A 24,275-nucleotide genomic window follows, 5' to 3' on the forward strand; every position below is an offset into this window, starting at 1 on the left:
CTCTTCGGGGTCTGAATCAACTCTTCTGTCAAGCACTGAAGTGGATAGGGTTTTCTACAGGGTTCGTGCAAGAATGGAATTGTCTAATGAATCCTAAGAGATTGTTAACATTTCACTATGTGATCCATATCGAGTCCTGCTACGATTACACAGAGTATACAAATCATATATAGCTTAGATCCGATAGGCCTTCGAATATGTGATACTACTCTAAATCCACATCCCAACGAGGAAAAGGAAGTAGAGCAAAACCACACATTCTTAGCCTATGGGATCCTTATTATATATAACTTTGGGAATATACCCTCTGTAATTGTAGGTATATCAATAAGGATCTTTTTAGTTTTTCACACAAGGTTAGTTATGGATCCTAAAATACCCCTATGGTATTTTAAATTTCTTGTTTGCGTTCTTATCTTCTGAATATGATTCTGGGATTAGTGTGAGTCTTTTGGTATTCCAGAATACTCCTATAATATTTTAAACTTTATGTTTGGCTCTAGCATTCCTAGTTGGTAAGTTTCAGACCTGTTGCAACACCACTATCACTCCCAAGAACACGTTCGTCGCATCTCGAATAAATGTAGTTGATCAGGTTACATTTATTCTAGCTTACGATTACATAACTGCCCGGGTTTGACGTTAATGCTCAATATCCGAAGACTTTTATTCCTGTTCTTCTGGTGATACTTGTGTTCAAGTGTTTAGGTTCGGGATGTTCTTATACTTTGGTAAAATATGATTATATTTTAAAGTATAATTCTTGGTCAGATTGTTTTATCCCTATGTATTTATAGGCTGTATATGTGACAACCCTATATTTTCCAAAAGCATTGTAAACACTTGAAAGCTAAAAACAACGAAATTAACCTCGAAAATAAAGTGTTCAAGTATCTAAGTTGGGATGCATCAAATATTAGATATCATACCAAGGTTTCCAAAAACATAAAGAACGCTCAAAACCGGGTTATATTGAAGAAATTATAACCACTCGTATATTTACGACACGACGTTAAAACATTATTTGACGTAAAAAGTAAAATCTCAATAAAATGCATTTTAGCCTTAAGTATCTAAACAAAAGTCGTAGATCTCGTTGAAAGGTGAGTGTGCATAAAAAGATCGCCCAAATTGGACCTCGTATGAAGAAGTTACGGATTTTCAAAGTTTCACAACAGCAGTAGAGAGCTAAAAACTCGGATTGAAGTTCGAGTGTTATTTAGCTATTGCCACCTAAACGGAAGTTGAAGATCTCCTCAGTAGTAATAAAACCATAAAAAGAAAAACGAAAACCGACGTCGAATAAAGAACCTATAAATTTTTAACGAACTTTAGGAGGCCCGGCCTATTAAAAATATATCATTAGAAATAAAGTCAAAACTAGCCGACCGAGTCTAAAGGAAAGTTGTAGAGCATAACCTCACCTACGCGTGGATATAAAGAACGTGAAAAACGGAGCTCGTACGCGAAAGTTACGGAATTTAGAAGTCGGAAGCAAGGATTACGCCCCGCGTACTAGACCCAGAGTCGAGTCTCATCGACCCGCCCAAGCTACGCTCGGCTAGACCCAGTAGTCCCATCGACCCGCCCAAGCTACGCTAGCTAGACCCGAGTCGTAAGCCATGACGCCATCTTACGCCCCGCGTACTCCGGAAGTACGCGCCGCGTACGGGGGTTTCCAGCCCTATAAATAGAAGGCATAAGCTTCGAGTTTAAGCACACATTCACAAACCTCCAGATACTCTCACACTCTTCTAAAGCTCCAGAGACCATTCCCTCACCCCGGTTTCCGCACTCGAGCCCCCGACAAAAGATTTACGCTGCAGGAATCCCCGAAGAGCCGACGACGCAACCATTCGCGGTCGAAGTTCTACTCAACCCTAGCCTCACTCTTCAAACTTAACGAGTGAGTTCATACCCCTACTTTTCAATTCTTTTCACGTTTTAGGGGGGGGGGGGAATACAAGTACATTACATATCAAAGTATCATTTTTATAATATCGTGCTTATAGAGTTTTGATACAAAAATAACTTTATGTTTAAGGAGATATTATATCACCAAGTTGTTATTACCAAATGGGAACATACTTTTGGCAAACTATAATGAGCATAGTATTCAAGTGATTCATACATTTTACATATACATCTCGACAAATGAAATGCTTTCAAAGAAGTACAGTCTTTTATCATCATAAATCTGTTTATACCTAGTAATGTGAGACAGCTTCACGTACGTTCGAGTATGCATTATTAAGTCCTGTATTATATACCATAATCCCTTGTAGGGGGAGCGTGATACTTGTGTATAGATCTATACGGGATTGACAATCCCACACCTAAGCTGTTAGCTACAGCTAGGCCGGCAGGCCTGGGGTGACAAATGTCATAACAGTTCCAACGCCTGAAGAACGTTGTTACAGGCCAACAATGTCATTAGCATGGTTATAAAACTCACATAAAAGTATAAAAACAAGTTAGATTTACGAGATTCATATATGCATTTCAGTTTTCCATTTTATCGTTAATACAAACTTTATCACTATTATTCAAGTATGGAAAACACAAACGCACTCCAACACGGGAAACTTTTCAAATCATTTATAGAAAATATTGGATTTTCTGAAAACCTCGCTCATCGGTTTACTATCAAAAAGGACATACTTTTTCAATACAAAACGCTTATGAACTCACCAACTTAATTGTTGACACTTTTTCGAAACCACTTGTATTTCTCAGGGAATCAGTAATACAGGTAACCACCAGCTTTTGGAGAAAGGAACACTAAGGATGTTTTATTATGGAACATTTATCATCTCATTGTAATATTCTTTTGCTATTATGTATAACGCAACAACATACGTTTTCATTATATATGTGATGGTTGTGTTACTTTCTTTACAATATTCAATGGTTGTGATACTACGTGAAGTCATCCACCCCCGAATGTTTCCGCCATTCTGGTTTGGGGGTGTGACAGATTGGTATCAGAGCATTGTTTATAGTGAACTAAGTATATCGAACCACATACGATATACAAACTATAAATGCAAAGGGGACCAAAAACCCTCTGATGAAACATTTTCATGAACAAAATACATTCTTTTAAAGATATGCATTTTTACAAGCATGCATAAATCTCGTATCATAACAAGTTTTACTAAAAAGTATTACGGCAAGTTACGATACTACGATTGAGCCTCGGGGTATGTAATCATGTCGAGAATAAATATAGCCTGATCAACTATATTTATCCTGGATTTGACCAACGTACGTCGAGGAATGGTCGTAGTGGACAACAAGCCAAGAACTTACCTAAATACAAATCAATTTAGTTTCGCCTAATTGTAATATTATAGGAGTATTATTAAAAATAGTTGTACAAATTATAGTTAGAGATAGTAAGTCGTTAAATAGAATTTTCTTTTCTCATAAAGTTCTCATACGTCTATCCTAGTACAGACAAATGGCCGGATTCCATTTACCAGGAGATCCCTACTACCCAAACCAAGGCAACGGCGGTTGGATAGAAGAAGACCCGGAAGAAGACCCAGAGGAAATCGAAGAAGAGGTCGAGGAAGAACCCGAAGGGGTTATCGAGGGAGAATTCGAAGTCGAAGTCGGAGAGGAATTCGAAGTCAACGAGGAGATCGTGGAAGTTTCTAGCGGGACAGACTCCGAGCCAGAAGTGTACGACCCTCCCATCCCTCATCCTCCCGAAATCAGACCATATCAACCGGGACCCATTCCCATGTGGGGAAGTCACCTCTACTACTGGAGCCGCCAACAAGGTGTACGCCCTCCTTTCGGCATGTGCCGAGATTTTTACAATGTCAGTGGGGGAAGCTCAGCTGATCGAGCACTTCCTGTTATCGTGAACGCTATAGCTACCCAGAACTACGAGACGGACAGGCAGGCAACCAGAGTTCGCGAAGTCAATGCTGCTACCCAAGGTAACGCCGCTGACATCCGCCGTCTGGAAGGACTACATGAGAATACCCAAATCTACACGGGGACACTTCAGAACCAAATGATAGTGGCTCTGGCAGAAATAAGAGGGATGAAGGAGCAACAAGCGGATCTTGAGAGGCGACTGATGGGAGTCAAACGGTCGGATGCCGAATCTAGCTCCAAACGTCGCAAGTAGAACTTGTTCAAACCCCAACAATTTTGTTATAGATTAGGATTTCAGATAAAAGTTTTTCCTTTATTTCCCTTGTTTTCCCTGCTGTATCCGTAATCGGAAATCTCTAGGAGGATCAAATTTTCCCGAACAAGATATGCAATGTAACACACCTCAGGTGTGACCTATATGTATAAATATGAAGTATCTCTTATTATATACCTCTCAAAAGTAGCGAGTTTTAAATTTCTATGCCTACCTTGAAACCATAAACTAAAGTCAAAAAAACAAATTACAAGATACAACTAATACACGATTGTCAAAACATTAGAAACTTATAGTATTCATTCTTATTTTTCTCTACCAGAACATGCCTCCTCGTAGATCAACACGCAGAAACTCAACTTCAACACCACCTCCACCACCTCCTCCAATTATGGACACCGTTATGTTCCAGACTGCTGTAACCGCTGCTGTAACTGCAGCAATGGCTCAAATGAGCAACAACGGATCGGGGGGAGGAACAAACAGTTTTACAAATGGCCAAGGTCAAAGCCGTTCAGGGGTATGCACTTACAAAGACTTCACCAACGGAAAACCTATTCCCTTTTACGGGACTGGGGGAGTATTGGCTCTATCTCAATGGATAGAGAAAACAGAAGCTGTATTCGAAATCTGTGCATGTCCTGAAGAAAGCAAAGTAAAGTTCGCCGCTTTTACTTTCTCTGAACGCGCCCTGACATGGTGGAACGGCCACGTCCAGACACTAACCCTGGTGGTGGCAAACTCCATGGGTTGGGAAAACCTGAAAAGAATGCTCCTTCGAGAATACTGCCCAAGAGGCGAGATTCAGAAGCTTGAACAGGAACTGTGGAACCTCTCGATGGTAGGATCGGACATAGCTGGTTACACCAACAGGTTCAGTGACTTAATAACACTTTGCCCAGGAATGTTAAACCTGGAGAGCCAAAAGGTTGAGAGATACATTTGGGGACTATCACCCCAACTTCGAGGAAGTGTGCTAGCTTCCAGACCCTTGACTTTCGCCAGCGCCAAGGAACTAGCGCAATCTCTTGTTGATCATGGTGTCTGTCAAGGAGTCGCGGCGATTATGGCTGAACCAACCAAAGGGAACAGCAACAATGAAATAAATGCCAACAACAACAATAAGAAGAAATTTTGGAACAAAAGGAAGGGGCAAACTTCACAAGAACCTTCAAAGAAACAAATGGTTGCGGTTCATGCTGCTACTACCCCCACCACAACTCCTGCTACCTCTGCACCAACAAAACCATATGCAGGGATTCTGCCCAAGTGCAGCAAGTGCAACTACCATCACCATGGTATTTGTCGCGAGATGCACTGCAAGAACTGTGACAGGAAAGGGCACACAGCCCGTTTCTGTAAAGCACCGGCACGACCAATTACTCAAGTTTCTGGCACTGGGGTAAGCCGGGCATGTTATGGGTACGGAGAGACTGGACACTTCAGGAGGGATTGTCCCAAGGAAAGAAATATTGGCGGTGTGGGGAGAGTGCTGGCAGTAGGACAGAGAGAAGCAATAGCGGACCCCACGGTGGTTACGAGTACGTTTCTACTCAACAACACTTATGCATGCATACTTTTGACTGCGGTGTGGAAAGAAGTTTTGTGAGTCATAAATTCAAACACCTACTTAATCAAAAACCCCAACCACTCAATAAAATATTCACTGTAGAAATGGCAAACGGTAAAACAGAACACACAAACGATTTGTATGTAGGGTGCACACTAATTTTAAACGAGCGTTCGTTTCGAGTCGATCTTATGCCCATTTCCATAAGAAGTTTCGATGTCATCATCGGTATGGACTGGTTGAGCCTTCACCATGCCGATATCCTTTGCCATGAAAGGGTTGTTCGCCTAAATCTGCCAAACGGCGAAACTCTTGTCATTTATGGCGAAAAACCTAGTTCAAGTTTACAAATCATTTCCTGTATTAAAGCACAAAAATATCTTCGTAAGGAATATCATGCCTTTCTAGCCCACGTAGTAGACGAGAAACAAGAATCGAAAAACATTAAACATATTCCGGAAGTCTGCAACTTCCCGGATATTTTCCCAGAAGATCTTCCAGGAATCCCACCGGAACGTCAAGTCGAGTTCAGAATCGACTTAATCCCCGGGGCTACCACTGTAGCAAAGTCACCGTACCGTTTAGCCCCAGCCGAGATGCAGGAACTATCCAGTCAATTAAACGAGCTGCTGAGCAAGGGATTCATCAGACCGAGCTTCTCACCATGGGGAGCGCCAGTCCTATTTGTGAAGAAGAAGGACGGATCCTTTCGCATGTGCAACGATTATCGGGAACTGAACAAACTCACGATCAAGAACCGATATCCCTTACCGCGCATAGACGATCTATTCGACCAACTGCAGGGAGCAAACTACTTCTCAAAGATCGATCTAAGATCAGGTTATCACCAACTGCGAGTACTGGAGGGAGACATCCCCAAAACGGCTTTCCGAACACGTTATGGTCACTACGAATTTGTGGTAATGCCCTTCGGATTGACGAATGCTCCAGCAGTGTTCATGGACTTAATGAACCGAGTATGTCGTCCCTTCCTAGATAAATTCGTGATCGTGTTCATAGATGATATACTCATCTATTCAAGAAGCCAGGAAGAACACAGCAAACATCTCCGCCAAGTACTGGAAACATTAAGGGCAGAGAAACTTTACGCAAAACTTTCCAAATGTGAATTTTGGATTCGGGAAGTAGATTTCCTAGGACATGTTGTAAGCAAAGAAGGAATACACGTGGACCCCTCCAAGATAAAGGCAATAGATAGTTGGGCTACCCCAAGAACCCCTACAGAAATCCGGCAATTTTTGGGACTCGCCGGGTATTACCGAGGATTCATACCGAACTTTTCAAAGATTGCCAAGCCACTTACCACCCTAACCCAGAAGAATGTGACCTTCGACTGGGGAGAAAAACAAGACAGCGCATTTCAGACACTAAAGCAAGCCTTATGTAGTGCGCCCATCCTAACTTTGCCAGAAGGAACGGAGGACTTCGTGGTCTATTGTGATGCATCAAACCAAGGACTTGGGTGTGTCTTGATGCAAAGAGGGAAGGTCATCGCCTACGCCTCAAGACAACTAAAGACGCACGAAGTGAACTACACATCGCATGATCTTGAGCTAGGAGCAGTCGTCTTCGCTTTGAAGATATGGAGACACTATCTCTACGGCACAAGATGTACCATCTTCACTGATCATAAAAGCCTCCAACATATCCTCAATCAGAAGGAACTCAACATGAGACAAAGACGATGGGTAGAACTACTTAGTGATTATGAATGCGAAATTCGATATCACCCCGGAAAGGCTAATGTAGTGGTTGATGCACTCAGTCGGAAGGAGTACTCAGGTCGCCGAGTGAAATCCCTAACTATGACAATCCATTCACACCTGTTCACGCAAATCAAAGAAGCCCAAATAGAAGCCTTAAAATCCGAAAATGTGACAGGAGAAGCCCTAAGGGGAATGGATAAGAACCTTGAGACCAAGAGCAACGGGATTCGTTATTTCATGGATCGAATTTGGATACCGAAGTTTGGTGGATTTAGAGAAATCGTTATGGACGAAGCCCATAAAACACGATACTCCATACATCCCGGCTCCGATAAGATGTATCTCGATCTCAAGAAGTTGTACTAGTGGCAAAACATGAAAGCTGAAATTGCTACCTACGTGAGCAAATGCCTGACATGTGCCAAAGTCAAGGTGGAATATCAGAAGCCCTCGGGTTTATTACAACAACCCGAAATACCCGAATGGAAGTGGGAGCGGATAACCATGGATTTCATAACAAAGTTACCCAAGACAACAAGCGGACTCGACACCATTTGGGTAATTGTCGACAGGTTAACTAAGTCAGCACATTTCCTACCGATCAAAGAGACAGATAAATTGGAGAAGTTAACAAGGACATACCTCAGAGAAATTGTACGACTGCATGGTGTGCCCATATCCATTATCTCGGACCGAGATAGTAGATTCACCTCAAGGTTCTGGCAGTCGCTACAAAAAGCTTTGGGGACGAGAATAGACATGAGTACCGCTTATCACCCACAAACCGACGGTCAGAGCGAGAGAACTATACAAACCCTAGAAGACATGTTGAGAGCTTGCGTAATCGACTTTGGTAAAGCATGGGACACACATCTACCATTGGTCGAGTTCTCGTACAACAATAGCTACCACACCAGTATCAAAGCTGCCCCGTTCGAAGCCCTCTATGGCCGCAAATGCAGGTCACCTTTATGCTGGGCCGAAGTGGGGGACACGCAACTAGCAAAAGGACAAGCAACTGACAACACGCTCACTGGACCAGAAATCATAAGGGAGACTACGGAGAAGATTGTTCAAATCCGAGAACGTCTAAAAGCATCAAGGGATAGACAAAAGAGTTACGCAGATAAGAGACGCAAACCCTTGGAATTCCAAGTTGGAGACCATGTCCTACTCAAAGTCTCACCTTGGAAAGGTTTAATACGCTTCGGAAAACGTGGAAAACTGAACCCTAGATACATCGGACCATTCGAGATCCTTGCCAGGATCGGTCCAGTGGCTTACAAACTTAGACTACCTCAGGAGCTCCACAACGTACACCCTACCTTTCACATATCGAATCCGAAGAAGTGCTTATCCGACGAGACCCTTGTCGTCCCTCTAGACGAAATTGCAATAAATGAAAACCTCCAGTTTGTGGAGGAACTAGTAGAGATCATGGATCGGGAAATCAAAAGGACTAAACAAATCCGAATACCCATTGTAAAGGTCCGCTGGAACGCCAAGCGAGGACCTGAATACACTTGGGAACGCGAGGATCAGATGAAACAAAAGTACCCGCATCTTTTTCTAAAACTGTAAACGCTATCTTAGAGTAAATTTCGGGACGAAATTCCCTTAACAGGGGGATGATGTGACAACCCTATATTTTCCAAAAGCATTGTAAACACTCGAAAGCTAAAAACAACGAAATTAACCTCGAAAATAAAGTGTTCAAGTATCTAAGTTGGGATGCATCAAATATTAGATATCATGCCAAGGTTTCCAAAAACATAAAGAACGCTCAAAACCGGGTTATATTGAAGAAATTATAACCACTCGTATATTTACGACACGACGTTAAAACATTATTTGACGTAAAAAGTAAAATCTCAATAAAATGCATTTTAGCCTTAAGTATCTAAACAAAAGTCGTAGATCTCGTTGAAAGGTGAGCGTGCATAAAAAGATCGCCCAAATTGGACCTCGTATGAAGAAGTTACGGATTTTCAAAGTTTCACAACAGCAGTAGAGAGCTAAAAACTCGGATTGAAGTTCGAGTGTTATTTAGCTATCGCCACCTAAACGGAAGTTGAAGATCTCCTCAGTAGTAATAAAACCATAAAAAGAAAAACGAAAACCGACGTCGAATAAAGAACCTATAAATTTTTAACGAACTTTAGGAGGCCCGGCTTATTAAAAATATATCATTAGAAATAAAGTCAAAACTAACCGACGGAGTCTAAAGGAAAGTTGTAGAGCATAATCTCACCTACGCGTGGATATAAAGAACGCGAAAAACGGAGCTCGTACGCGAAAGTTACGGAATTTAGAAGTCGGAAGCAGGGATTACGCCCCGCGTACTCTGGGAGTACGCCCCGCGTACTAGACCCAGAGTCGAGTCTCATCGACCCGCCCAAGCTACGCTCGGCTAGACCCAGTAGTCCCATCGACCCGCCCAAGCTACGCTAGCTAGACCCGAGTCGTAAGCCATGACGCCATCTTACGCCCCACGTACTCCGGAAGTACGCGCCGCGTACGGGGGTTTCCAGCCCTATAAATAGAAGGCATAAGCTTCGAGTTTAAGCACACATTCACAAACCTCCAGATACTCTCACACTCTTCTAAAGCTCCAGAGACCATTCCCTCACCCCGGTTTCCGCACTCGAGCCCCCGACAAAAGATTTACGCTGCAGGAATCCCCGAAGAGCCGACGACGCAACCATTCGCGGTCGAAGTTCTACTCAACCCTAGCCTCACTCTTCAAACTTAACGAGTGAGTTCATACCCCTACTTTTCAATTCTTTTCACGTTTTAGGGGGGGGGGGAATACAAGTACATTACAAATCAAAGTATCATTTTTATAATATCGTGCTTATAGAGTTTTGATACAAAAATAACTTTATGTTTAAGGAGATATTATATCACCAAGTTGTTATTACCAAATGGGATCATACTTTTGGCAAACTATAATGAGCATAGTATTCAAGTGATTCATACATTTTACATATACATCTCGACAAATGAAATGCTTTCAAAGAAGTACAGTCTTTTATCATCATAAATCTGTTTATACCTAGTAATGTGAGACAGCTTCACGTACGTTCGAGTATGCATTATTAAGTCCTGTATTATATACCATAATCCCTTGTAGGGGGAGCGTGATACTTGTGTATAGATCTATACGGGATTGACAATCCCACACCTAAGCTGTTAGCTACAGCTAGGCCGGCAGGCCTGGGGTGACAAATGTCATAACAGTTCCAACGCCTGAAGAACGTTGTTACAGGCCAACAATTTCATTAGCATGGTTATAAAACTCACATAAAAGTATAAAAACAAGTTAGATTTACGAGATTCATATATGCATTTCAGTTTTCCATTTTATCGTTAATACAAACTTTATCACTATTATTCAAGTATGGAAAACACAAACGCACTCCAACACGGGAAACTTTTCAAATCATTTATAGAAAATATTGGATTTTCTGAAAACCTCGCTCATCGGTTTACTATCAAAAAGGACATACTTTTTCAATACAAAACGCTTATGAACTCACCAACTTAATTGTTGACACTTTTTCGAAACCACTTGTATTTCTCAGGGAATCAGTAATACAGGTAACCACCAGCTTTTGGAGAAAGGAACACTAAGGATGTTTTATTATGGAACATTTATCATCTCATTGTAATATTCTTTTGCTATTATGTATAACGCAACAACATACGTTTTCATTATATATGTGATGGTTGTGTTACTTTCTTTACAATATTCAATGGTTGTGATACTACGTGAAGTCATCCACCCCCAAATGTTTCCGCCATTCTGGTTTGGGGGTGTGACAGTATATCTTTTATGAATCGATATACTTAGCTCACTATAAACAATGCTCTGATACCAATCTGTCACACCCCAAAACCGAAACGGCGGAAACGACCTGGGGTGGATGACGTCATGTCAAGTATCACAACATATGTAGTATAGTAATCAAAGTACAACAACCATTGCATTAATAGTAATAGTTTCACATAGTTTACATTGTATAGAATCATCAAAGTAATACAGAAACTAGTGTAGATGCAGCTTGGAACAAAACTGTCTTCAACAGAAGCTCCTGAAATGTACCTGTCTAATGATGACCTGAGAATACAAGTTATTTGAAAAGCGAGTATCAGCATTTTTACAAATGCTGGTGAGTTCATAAGTATTTAGTGTCATTTATTACAAATAACTTTATATAAGTAGTAGCTTTCAAGTATACTGTGAAATAGAGTCCTTTCCAGAAAATCCTATATTTTCTAATTAAAAAGCAGTCTTCTACCAAGACTGGTCAGAGTTATGTGGTAAGAAGTAGTTTTCCCTAAAACACTATCAATATCAAAATACGATATTTGATTTTTAAAGAAAGTAGGAGAATATCAGGGAAAATAACATATGCCTCAGCAGTGAAGACTGCTGACTAAGGCAAAAGAAATCATAGACTCCAGGAGAGTACCAAATGAACAGTATGCTTGGCCCAGTCTAACAAAAGGGAGACACAGACCCCAGACGGTATCCAATGAAAGATACTTCTAGTAAGGTCTAAAAACAGTGAATACAGACCCCAACCAATATCAAATGAATGATACGTATAGCAAGGTCTAAATACAGTGAATACAGACCCCAGCAAGTATCAAATGAATGATACGTCTAGCAAGGTCTAAATACAGTGAATACAGTGAATATAGTGAACACAGTGAATACAGTGAGTATAGTGAACATAGTGAATACAGTGTATAAAACTTGTTACCTTAAAGCCATGAATTATAAGGTAACCCTGAGATACTCGTAACCATACTGATAGACACTAGAGAACTTGACGCCCTGCAAGCGTCGGTATGAGTATGACATTTTTCACCCGTTGGCTTGGTAGGCCGTGGACTGTAGCTAACAGTCAGGGTGCGGGGGTGTCAATCCCGTATAGATCTATACACACAATGTCCGCTCTCCCTACAACACACTCTGGTTACCAACTTGACAACGGAGAAGGACGTGTACTGAAGATGTATCTCGTGTAGTGAGATCTGATGTAAAACACTGGACTAATGATAGAGACTCACAACTGATCTGACTAATGTAAATCCTATATGTCTATGCTTGTATACATAACATATAACTAATGATCAAACGACCTTCGGACGAACATCCGATCCCACCAGACCACATCTCAACAAAGAAAAGGAAATAGGGCGAACAAGCCTTCCTAAGTCCTTCAAACATTATTTATATGCATCTATACAAGCACAGGCATACATGTAACTATGTTTAAGTGTTTAACAAGTGGAAGCGTATAGTGAAGTAGTAGTGTATCGTGAAGTAGTAGCGTATCGTGAAGTAGTAATGTATCGTGAAGTAGTTGCGTATCGAAGTAGTAGCGTATCGTGAAGTAGTAGCGTATCGTGAAGTAGTAGTGTATCGTGAAGTAGAAGCGTTCCTCGAAGTGGGAGTGTTAAATAAGTACAAACGTTTGTGAAGTAGTAGTATTAATAAAGTACGAGTGACTCGTGAAGTAGTAGCATAATTAAAATAAGAGCATTAATAAGTAGGAGCGTTTACAAAGTAGGAGCGTATCACTAAGTAAGAGTGTATCACGAAGTAAAAACGTAACAAGTATAAGCGTATTTCGAAATAAAAGCGTTAATAAAGTAATAGTGTTTAACTAAGTAGGAGTATAAAAACATGGAAGAAAACTTTGGAAAAACCCTTATGCTTAAGTAAATCATAACTTGGTATTCTTTTGTAAAATCAGTTTGAAAACCTTTAGAAATCCTTTGGGAATCTTACATAAACAAGTTTTTAAACAAAACTTTGATAAAACATTATAAGTAAAAGCTGAGCATGTAACGATGTTTTAGAAAACCATTTTCAGTATCATTCTCGGTAAAACAGTTAACAGTGTAGTAAATCCTTGTGCATGCGGGTTATAAATCACATGTGATTGATATGATAACTGGCATGTTTAACTTGTATCCCCCCCATAAAAGCACGTAAAATCATTTAAAAGGTTCATTCTGGGGTATGAACTCACCTGATGTAAGTGGATCCGACGAAGGTGCCGGTTGGTTGCTCGGTGTCAAGTAAAGACTTGAACACACTTACTGACTTATTAACATTTGATAACATATGTTTACATAAAATTAGTACATATAATACTAATTAAACAAATATTCACATCCAAAAATGAGGAAAACACTTTGGTTGAGAGCTTGGAGTGTCCCGGGTAACATTTAAGGGCTTGTATGGCTTAGGAATGGAGTTTACTCTTCAAGAGTAAACTCTATATAGAGTTCACGGCCCTGGGACTAACTCCCCATGAGTTTACGGCCGTAAACTCTTGGTGAGGGTGTTCTAGGATGCCAAAATGTCTTATATAAGTTGTAGATTTATGCTAGGTCCAAATATAAGGCACATGAGTGGATTTAAGGCATCTAAATGGACCAAATGGGAGTTTACGGCCCTAAACACCATATTCACATGAGTTCACGGCCGTGAACTCATGGATGGGAGGTTTATGGTGCAAAATGGCCTTGAAAAACTTGGGGATTAAATCTAGGTTTGAGTCTAATGCATTGGAAAGGGTTTTAACTCACAAATGGACCATTTATTGGAGGTTACGGCAGTAAACTAGGAGTTTATGGCCGTAAACTCCCCCCATACATATTCCTTTGGTGTTTTAAGGTCTTAAATGGTAGAGGATAAAATCCTAAGCATTTTCCAAGTCAAATGGGGAGTTTAGGGAATCATTTGGGCATTTTCTAGGAGTTTACGGCCCATGGACCTTTCCTAGGGGGGTTTACGGCCGTAAACTCCCATTTACTTGGATTAATTGAAGTTTAAAGCCTTTACAACAATGGAATTGCTTCAAGACATTTTTCCAAGGCCATAGGAGGTGTTTATGGGCATTTCTAACACCTAAACTTGAGTTTACTCCCCATAAAGAGGAGTTTACGGCCCAAGCAAGTTCTTGGGCAGTAAAGTCAAGTTTACTCCCCAAAATTTTAGTTCAAGGTGTTCTAAGTCCGATTCCATAAGCCTACAAGTCATATCTAAGCCTTAGGGGCAATTTGGAGGGGTTTTGGGGCTTAAAAACCCCATTAAATGGTGTTCACGGTCCAAGAGTGTTCTTGGGCCATAAAACTCGGATTTCGACATTCTTTACATGTACGGAACTCTTGTGACATATACTATAACTTAGTTAAGATTATTCATTCTAAATAGTATTTTATCACAAAGTCATTTTCGACGCTTATTGTCTCTAAATTGACTAGCGCAAATCTGCGGACGTTACAATATGGTATTTGGTATTTTGTGGGAACTCATTAATCTTTTTGCTTATGGTTTTCATTTTATCTTTCAGGTACCTCCGGTTCGAAGGGGAATGGCTCGGGATAATCGCATTGCACACAACATAATTTCCGCTTTATTACTGTATTTTGGATGATTACTGATACACTATGATTTCCTTATAGTGTTCATAAACGAGTTTGGTTGATGTTTTATTAAATATAAAAACAAAAGTTTTGGGTTCCAGGTTTGGGACATTACAATTATTATGGGCATAGACTGGTTTAGCGATAATGGAGATATGATTTGTTTTGTGTGTCAATTAGTGAGAGTTTGAACCCCAATTAGGGGAGAAATGACTATTCATAGAGATCACTCTCAGCGAGTATCAACTTTTTGCTTTTGCTGCTAGGGCCAGGAGATATCTTAAGCAGGGATGCTTTGGGTTTGTAGCTTATGTTATGGTTTCACGGGTTCTAGAGAGGAAGATAGTGGGCGATGTCCCTATTGTTCAAAATTTTCCAAATGTGTTTCCTGGGGACTTACCAGGGGTGCCTCCCAAGAGATAAGTTGAGTTTTAGATCGAATTTGGTTCCTTGTGTGGCTACGATAGACAATGCACCGTATCGCCTAGCACCACCAGAGATACATGAGTTGCCTATGCAACTGCATGAGTTGTTAGACAAATGAAGTATTAGGCCGAGCAGTTTACTATGGGGAGCATCTTGGTTCTCCAAATTGTCCATAGTCAGTCACTGTTATGGGAACTACAATGAATTAAGAATAATATAAATTAGATTGGTTCATTTTAAGTGGTGAAATATAAAAATGTTGCATCCAAATTCACATGTACTTGTTGGAGAAAAACTACTGTTTATGACCCGCATCAAGAGTCACTTCATGAATCGTTGTCATAAGTGGATCTTTAACACTGGTAAAATATCTTTATGTCTTTCGACCTGAGATACTTATTAGAGAACTTAATTTTCAAGATTGTTATACTTTTACATGGTTAAACGTTTTTCGTAATTGTGCAATTATAAAAGCTTTCGTTGGCTATAACATGAAATATATAAGAGTGTGTATGTCGTCAATATGAGATTTGTTCCTCCAAAATGTTGTCCGTAAGAAAGAGAATATGGATACACTTACACTAGCCTTTTGAGCTCCTAGAATTGGATGTTGATTGGTGGCACCCCTTCATGTGCTTTTAAGGGCCATAGCCCATTGCTAGAAGTTAGCTATTGTGTAAGTCAGTCTGTAATGAATCTTGTGCAAGTGAGAGATTTTTGGATCTATATGCTTGTTAGGTGCATTTCATGTACCCATTTTGTAGCTTTATTTTATAAAAGTACATTGCATATAGGCTTAAACTCATGCATTTTGCATGTTTTTCGGGATTTTTCATGAGGCAATTTCATTCAAATACTTTTGTGATATTTCAGGGACTTTTGGAGGTAGGATATTGTTGGAGAAGGTAAATAAAAGTTGTGGACAAAATTTCAGGACTTGCGGAGCACCGAGGAGCAAGATATCAAAGAAATGAACATTTTGGCTTTACAGAGATTTACACGGCCGTGTAAATGCAAGCCTTGCGTTTACGTGGGCCGTGTAAACGTAGATTTCTGCGCAGTATACTTTTGCGTTTACGCGGGCCGTGTAAATAACAGTGTTAATTTACACGGGCTGTGTAAACGTAAATGCAGGTTTTAAAGCAGTTTTTCGCCATTCTTTTGGAGTAGAGAAGTCGAATTTCTTGAGGATTTTGAAGTTGATTAACACTTGGGAACATTTGATTTCATTTTGTAAGAACTTTAATTTCATTTTCTAGATTTGTGATCTTGTTCTAGCCATGAGTGGCTAGAACCCTAAATTCTCCAACTTTATGTCTTGACTTTTTAGTTATGATTTCAATCATTTGATTTGATGTTTGCTTCTAATTCCTACCTAGTGAATTTGATTTTGTTTCAATTGAATGTTTGATTCTAATTTTGATTCTTATTGGCCATTTGAATTAGGGTTAGGTCATTCAAGTTATCAAATTGCAAAATCCGTAATTGTTTTGTGAATTGAACTAAGTAACAAACACTAAATTGATTTCCATTGAATGGATTTAGTGTAAATCTTACTCACATGCACTTTTACACTCCCGAGCTTATGAGGAGTATTGGGTGTTGTTGGGAACATTCACATAAAGCTTCATGCAATCTTCCAATCTAATTCTAAGAGCTTGTTTAGATTAGGTTAGTAAGTTTAGGATTAATCAAAGAGCTTGTTTTGGTTAATTATTGTGGTGAATGGGAAGTGTTAGTGCTTGTTAACACTTTCAAGTACCAACTTAGATAGAATTAAACAAATATCTTGTCATCCATGGAATCACATTGCTAATTTGTCTTGCATAGAGTTGGAGTTCTCACAAATCCTGAATTTGTTTCATTTAATTGATCATTTATTTATTGCTTTATTCTTTTGTTTAAATCATTGCATACCAACCCCCCATTTATGTGACCATTATTGTACCTTTCCCAAAAAGGTATAAACATTTGTTCCGTGTCTCTGTGGATCGAACCTACTTACCTTGTATTACATTTCTAGTACAAAGTAGTAGTGTTTAAGGAGTCATTAGTACCCTTTATTTGTTGGGTTTGACACGCCTAACAAATTGGCGCCGTTGCCGGGGACACGGTGTTACTAATTGTTTATGCCAAGCATTTTGTGAGCAGGTGCTTTCAAAAAAAAGAAAAAAAAGTTAGGTAGAAGATAAGTTTTCAATTGAAGGAAGTGGCGAGAAGGTTAATGTGTTGTAAAGGCCCACCTACTTAGAACAAAGCACATTTAGGGGCCAAGTCGAGCCAATGACTTAAAACAAGGGCAGCTAACCGGGAGGCAACCCAGGGTTATTTTTGTCCTTTCTTTAAAACTTTTTAGTGTTTGGTAATTTTTTTTAATGTCCCAAATGGTTTTAACTTATTTTTTATACCTAGAAAATGAATATCTGGCTCCAAAAATACTTCACGGGTAGCTTGAGGAGGATGAAGAGGAGGTTCACACCACAATTGTGAGGCTCCAAGAACGATTCGGTAAATTCTTTCCATATCTTTAATCGTTCATATTTTACTTAAAATTCAATTGGTGTGCATTTGTAACTGTTTTGAACTCATTCTCAACCCAACTACCATCCTCCACCATCCTACTCTCAATAGGCCGACTATACCTCTCTCCAAGCATCGAGGACGATGCTTATTTTAAGCTTGGGGAGGGGCATCCATCCATGCATAAATCCCGTTGCATGTAGTTTTGTATATATTGCATTAATTTTCATTTCATTTTCTTTTTCATTTTTTTTCTGCATGGAAAATTTTTCAAAAAAAAAACCAAAACGATTTTCTTTCTATTCTAATTTTTATTATTTTCTTTGCAATTTGTTTGCATCTAAATTTTTGCATTGCATTCATTGCATAAAAAAATGATCCAATCCTAAGCAACCGAATCTTTTCAAAACAGTTGAGCTGGTAAGTAAGTCATGTGCCTTGAGATTGACTTGCTCTTTTTATTGAAAAATTTAAAAAGCAAGTTAATCGCACACGAACACACCTCCCGAAGCTACTCATGCAAAACAGAAAATAAGAAGATTGTCAACACTGGAGCATAACAGCAGGTATGAGTCGATTCTTTGGGACATATGACCGGTCTTATGAGTAGTAATGCTCAATTGAACTTAAAATGCCAAATTCAAAAGTTCATAAAAAGAATGCAAAATCTCAATGTCCCGCCTTCCAGCGCTCTTAAAAGTCCTTTCTACTTATTCCCTTTTATATACCCTGCTTGAGGACATAGCTTTCAACTATACTTACGGGTTTTTGCATGTTAACATTTAGTCCCCCGAAAAATGTCTAGAAGTCCCTCACGGTAATAGACCGTGAGATGTCCCATAACAGAAAAGTCAAGGACGAAAATATAAAGAAATCGGCCAAATAAATAAATAAATCAAGTGTTATGTGTTAACTTAGTTATTTGTATTTAAATAATAATAATAATAATAGATCTTATGTAAAAAAAAAAACTATTATTAAGTCAATCTGTGACCTTTGGGATTCGAACAAGTAAACTCTGAAGGGTGTTCTACACCTAATCACCTAAAGCTAAATTGTTTGGGATAGATTGGGTCGAAAGTTCGCTACACGGATTCCATAGAAAGTCATGAACTTAATAATAGCAAATAAAGCTAATCTGTGGCCTTTGAGGTTCGGGCAAGTAAACCCGAGGGATCTCTTCAAATCTAGCACACTAAGGTCATTTGATTTGGATGTGTTGGTTGGAAGCCCGTTACACGGATTTCAAAGAAAGCCATGAGCTTTATTTGTAAAAAAAAAAAAATGTAATTAGGAAGTTTGTATATAGTTATATTTATAGTTTAATTAGATATAGTGTTTAGGAAAAATACTTGGCTGTCAAAAGATTCCCTTGGACTTGGATTTGAATTTATGACATGGGACTGAATGTTAATTACTTCGACTGGTGTAAGTGGTTTGAAGTTTGTAACCAATCTGGATAAATATTAGGGAATTTTTAGAAAATATTTTTCAGAAAAAGATTGTTGTTAACCAACAAATAGCTGGAATCGGACATTGTTATATTTTATGAAGCAAAGATGGTTGAGCATGTTTTGTCACATATAATTTCACGAGAGTAAGACCATAATTTGTTCCAAGAATTGACTTGATGATATCGAAAAGGAATAAGTGTTGTGATCTTTGATTCAGTTGAGTTGTACTATGGAGTGGCTAAAGTCTTGTCTCTATTATCATATAATATTTTGAGATTAAAGCCAAGTTAACTCAAGGCATGACAGGTACATTCTCAACTATGGTACAAAACAGGGTAATTGGGTTGGATCTTTTCATGTTTGTTTTGATTTCATGCATTAAGTTTCAAATAGTTTTAACTTTAATTTTCTTTTCTTCTATTCTATTTTATTTTCTCCAGTTTAAATCTTCTTGTTCTTTCTTGAGGACAAGAAAGGTTTAAACTTGGGGAGATTTGTTAGGTGCATTTCATGTACCCATTTTGTAGCTTTATTTTATAAAAGTACATTGCATATAGGCTTAAACTCATGCATTTTGCATGTTTTTCGGGATTTTTCATGAGGCAATTTCATTCAAATACTTTTGTGATATTTCAGGGACTTTTGGAGGTAGGATATTGTTGGAGAAGGTAAATAAAAGTTGCGGACAAAATTTCAGGACTTGCGGAGCACCGAGGAGCAAGATATCAAAGAAATGAACATTTTGGCTTTACAAAGATTTACACGGCCGTGTAAATGCAAGCCTTGCATTTACGCGGGCCGTGTAAACGTAGATTTCTGCGCAGTATACTTTTGCGTTTACGCGGGCCGTGTAAATAACAGTGTTAATTTACACGGGCCGTGTAAACGTAAATGTGGGTTTTAAAGCAGTTTTTCACCATTCTTAAAGGGGGGAACCAATTTTTTCTTGAGGTGGTCGACTTTTGGAGTAGAGAATGCGAATTTCTTGAGGATTTTGAAGTTGATTAACACTTGGGAACATTTGATTTCATTTTGTAAGAACTTTAATTTCATTTTCTAGATTTGTGATCTTGTTCTAGCCATGAGTGGCTAGAACCCTAAATTCTCCAACTTTATGTCTTGACTTTTTATTTATGATTTCAATCATGTGATTTGATGTTTGCTTCTAATTCCTACCTAGTGAATTTGATTTTGTTTCAATTGAATGTTTGATTCTAATTGTGATTCTTATTGGCCATTTGAATTAGGGTTAGGTCATTCAAGTTATCAAATTGCAAAATCCGTAATTGTTTTGTGAATTGAACTAAGTAACAAACACTAAATTGATTTCCATTGAATGGATTTAGTGTAAATCTTATTCACATACACTTTTACACTCCCGAGCTTATGAGGAGTATTGGGTGTTGTTGGGAACATTCACATAAAGCTTCATGCAATCTTCCAATCTAATTCTAAGAGCTTGTTTAGATTAGGTTAGTAAGTTTAGGATTAATCAAAGAGCTTGTTTTGGTTAATTATTGTGGTGAATGGGAAGTGTTAGTGCTTGTTAACACTTTCAAGTACCAACTTAGATAGAATTAAACAAATATCTTGTCATCCATGGAATCACATTGCTAATTTGTCTTGCATAGAGTTGGAGTTCTCACAAATCCTGAATTTGTTTCATTTAATTGATCATTTATTTATTGCTTTATTCTTTTGTTTAAATCATTGCATACCAACCCCCCATTTATGTGACCATTATTGTACCTTTCGTAAAAAGGTATAAACATTTGTTCCGTGTCTCTGTGGATCGACCCTACTTACCTTGTATTACATTTCTAGTACAAAGTAGTAGTGTTTAAGGAGTCATTAGTACCCTTTATTTGTTGGGTTTGACACGCCTAACAATGCTCAATAATCAATATTGAGTGACATCACTAATGACATATGATCATATATGGTCATAACTTAATCAGATTGGTAATTATGAATATTTATTAATTATTTGATTACCAATAAGTAAATTCAATTCTTGTATTTGAATGGAAAAAAATTATTTTGTTGAGAAAATAATAATAAAAGAAATAACAAACTAGTTATTATATTATATAGTATGATTAATAAGTCATGTACAAATGTTTTGGACACTTGGGCTAACCGTGAATTAACACGTTAGTTGGTCTTATTTTGTTGAAAAAACTAGAAGACAACATTTTTCTCTTCTTTTTGAGACATGGCCGAAAATCCCATGTATGGGAGGTTTGTAACACCCAAAAATTTTTAAACTTTAAAATGCTATGGTTTTAAATACATTCGGGTATTAACCCACATTTAACAAAAATCGGTCCCACAAAAACCTTTATAAATTAAAACATTGGGTGTTACCATTAAGCATCAATAAATCCATAGCAAGTAAATAAGAATTACATCAATATAAAATAATAAGGAACTTATCAAGTTCCACTCCATTCTCTATAACTTGACTTCTAACTTCCATCTATCATCCTCTCTCCTTAATGGTAACCTGAGATACATGACATTAAAAGAGATACATAAGACAATAATGTCTCGTGAGCTACGTGAGTTTATGACCCAAAACATTTATCACATTTTTAACAAAAACATCTCATCTTTGCAAAACATAATTTATAAGCTTCTTCAAGGAAAACTCATTTCATACAAGTCATAAATATCATTTCATATCTTATCATTTAATTTCCTTTCATTTCATTTCAAAAGCCATATTTCAATGTTTCATTTTCTTTTATCATTAAGGGCTAATTCCGATATTGAACCGTTGCCATTTTTATACTTAAGGTCTACGTCCAATAAAGGAACCACTCCCCAGTCTAGACCAAAGTGGAAAGAACAAATCAATCCACCAAGGCATAATTTCCATTAGGACACCTATCTTGTGAAGGGGAGGCACCACCCCGATAGATTCCTCTAGTGCCTCTTACGAGGTATCATGGCCCGGACAATTTTCATTTCATTACTTTCCAATTCTTTTCATTACTTTCCATTCCTTTACATTTGTTTCCATACTTTACACATTTCATACATTAGTATCATAAAATCATTTCAAAAGTAAAGCATCTATATTTCAAAACATTTCAAACATATTCTCAAAATATTTGATCTTCCAAAATATTCTTTTCTTTCAAAAACATTCTTGCCTTTAAGGCACTCTTTAAAATACCATTTCCAAAAACATTTGATACTTTCTTTTCAAAAAATTTCATATATATATCAGATCATTGCATTTCATTATCATAAAATCATTTTGCTATGTACCCCAAAGTGGGAAAATGTCAACACGTACTCACCTGGGGAGATTAGGTAGCATCAAATCTCAATCCACTTTCCATGCTATTTAACATTGTATCACACCTATTTTATTCCAACAATTACATTTATTATGAATACAATGTTCCATAATCATTTCATATCGTTTACTAGGTATTTCATTACCTAAGAATCCATTTCATAACCCATCTACTTCATATTTCTCACAATTAGCAACTTACTTTATTTTTGCAGGCTTACTTTAAATTACCGTTTGCTTCAAAACTCATAGTTAATCAATGATCGTATTAATCTAGTCCTTCTAATAATAATCCACATCCATTTCTGCAGTAAGCATGCTTTATAACGTCATAACAGTCATTTTTGACATTTTTACCCTTTTGTCCCACTTTTGATGATTTACTCAAATTTTATGCATCCATGTGTTTAACACAATGTCATATAGCTAAATAATATGCCAAGACTATTCAAAACATTCATAAAGCTTCATGGGGGTATTTTTAGCTATTTTTCACTTCGACCCCTTTTCGACATTTTTCTCATTTAGGCATCCTACTTGCGTAAATGTGTTTTATTTAGGTTCTAGAATGAAATTTCATGAATATTTCATACCAAACTTGTTTTGATAATAAACAAATACCTAGGTTGTCAAACCTCTTTGAATCATTCACTATATACTCATTTTAACAATCTATTTTCAACAAAGCCTCTAAAAATGACAAGTTGTCAAGTTCATGAAGTTCATAGCAACATATTTTTGTTTTTGCTTTAAATTTCAAGCTTCTAATCATGCATATAATTTTCATTAGTTGCTATTTTACTCAAAGTCAAGGTTTGACCAAAATATAAAAAGTCAACTGTCACTATTCATCATCTTCAACCTCAACAAAATGGAATTGATTCATGTATTTAAGTTCTTGAACTCAAACTAGGATGCGTTTCTATAAGGTGTCATAAATTTCAACATGTATGACATTATTTCAAATACTATCTAAAGAAAGTACTTAGGGTTCCATGGATTATACCTTAATATGAAGAAGTTGCTGAAATTGAAATCATTAGGGTTGTTTTATGCTTAATCGATCATTGTAGCCCCACCACCCACCTCCATTGATTCTGTCGGCCACTGGTCTGGTCGACATGGTCACCATCTTCGATGTTCCATTCGAAAAGAACAGAAACAACACACCAGCGCTTCCTTCCCCTTTCTTCCAACTGTTTCCCTTTCTCGTCTTGTTTCTCCGAATAGATTCATGTACAAGCACACACAATCAATGTGTGTGCGTCTTGTTTTTGGGTTGAGCATACAAAGACAACGCAAACCTGCTTCTTTTATTTCTTGCATCAGGTAGAACATATCAAACCTGGTTAGTGTGCAAAAGACCAGATTACCCTTACTTCCTTGACTTGGATAATTTCATCAAAATTTACGATTTTTTTCTTACCTTTACAGCCTCGTAACTCGGCCATACGAACTCTGATTTGGACAAACTTTATATCTTTGGAAAGCCTGTTAGGAGTACTAAAAGTTCCATGTTATTTGTTTCATCTGAATTTGTCCATATCTGAGGTTATTCAGCCCTAAACATGGTGGTCAATGAATGTTTCAGCATTTCATATGTTTGAACAACCAACTTCAAGCGACCATATCTCATTCATTACAAACCTATTCTGTC

General features: G+C 38.1%; 1 long non-coding RNA gene across 1 annotated transcript; it reads right to left on the bottom strand.

Annotated features, from left to right (window-relative positions):
- Nucleotides 1–21,454: 21,454 nt before the first annotated feature.
- On the bottom strand, nucleotides 21,455–23,905 carry LOC111898406 (uncharacterized). The gene is made up of 3 exons (XR_002852564.3): nucleotides 23,625–23,905; nucleotides 22,620–22,683; nucleotides 21,455–21,817 (listed from the first exon to the last, which is right to left on the bottom strand). It is a non-coding gene; the product is annotated as an uncharacterized LOC111898406 (long non-coding RNA).
- Between the last annotated feature and the right edge of the window lie 370 nt (nucleotides 23,906–24,275).

This window comes from Lactuca sativa, chromosome 1 (genome assembly GCF_002870075.4).
Source record: "Lactuca sativa cultivar Salinas chromosome 1, Lsat_Salinas_v11, whole genome shotgun sequence".
Lineage (NCBI taxonomy): Eukaryota > Viridiplantae > Streptophyta > Magnoliopsida > Asterales > Asteraceae > Lactuca > Lactuca sativa.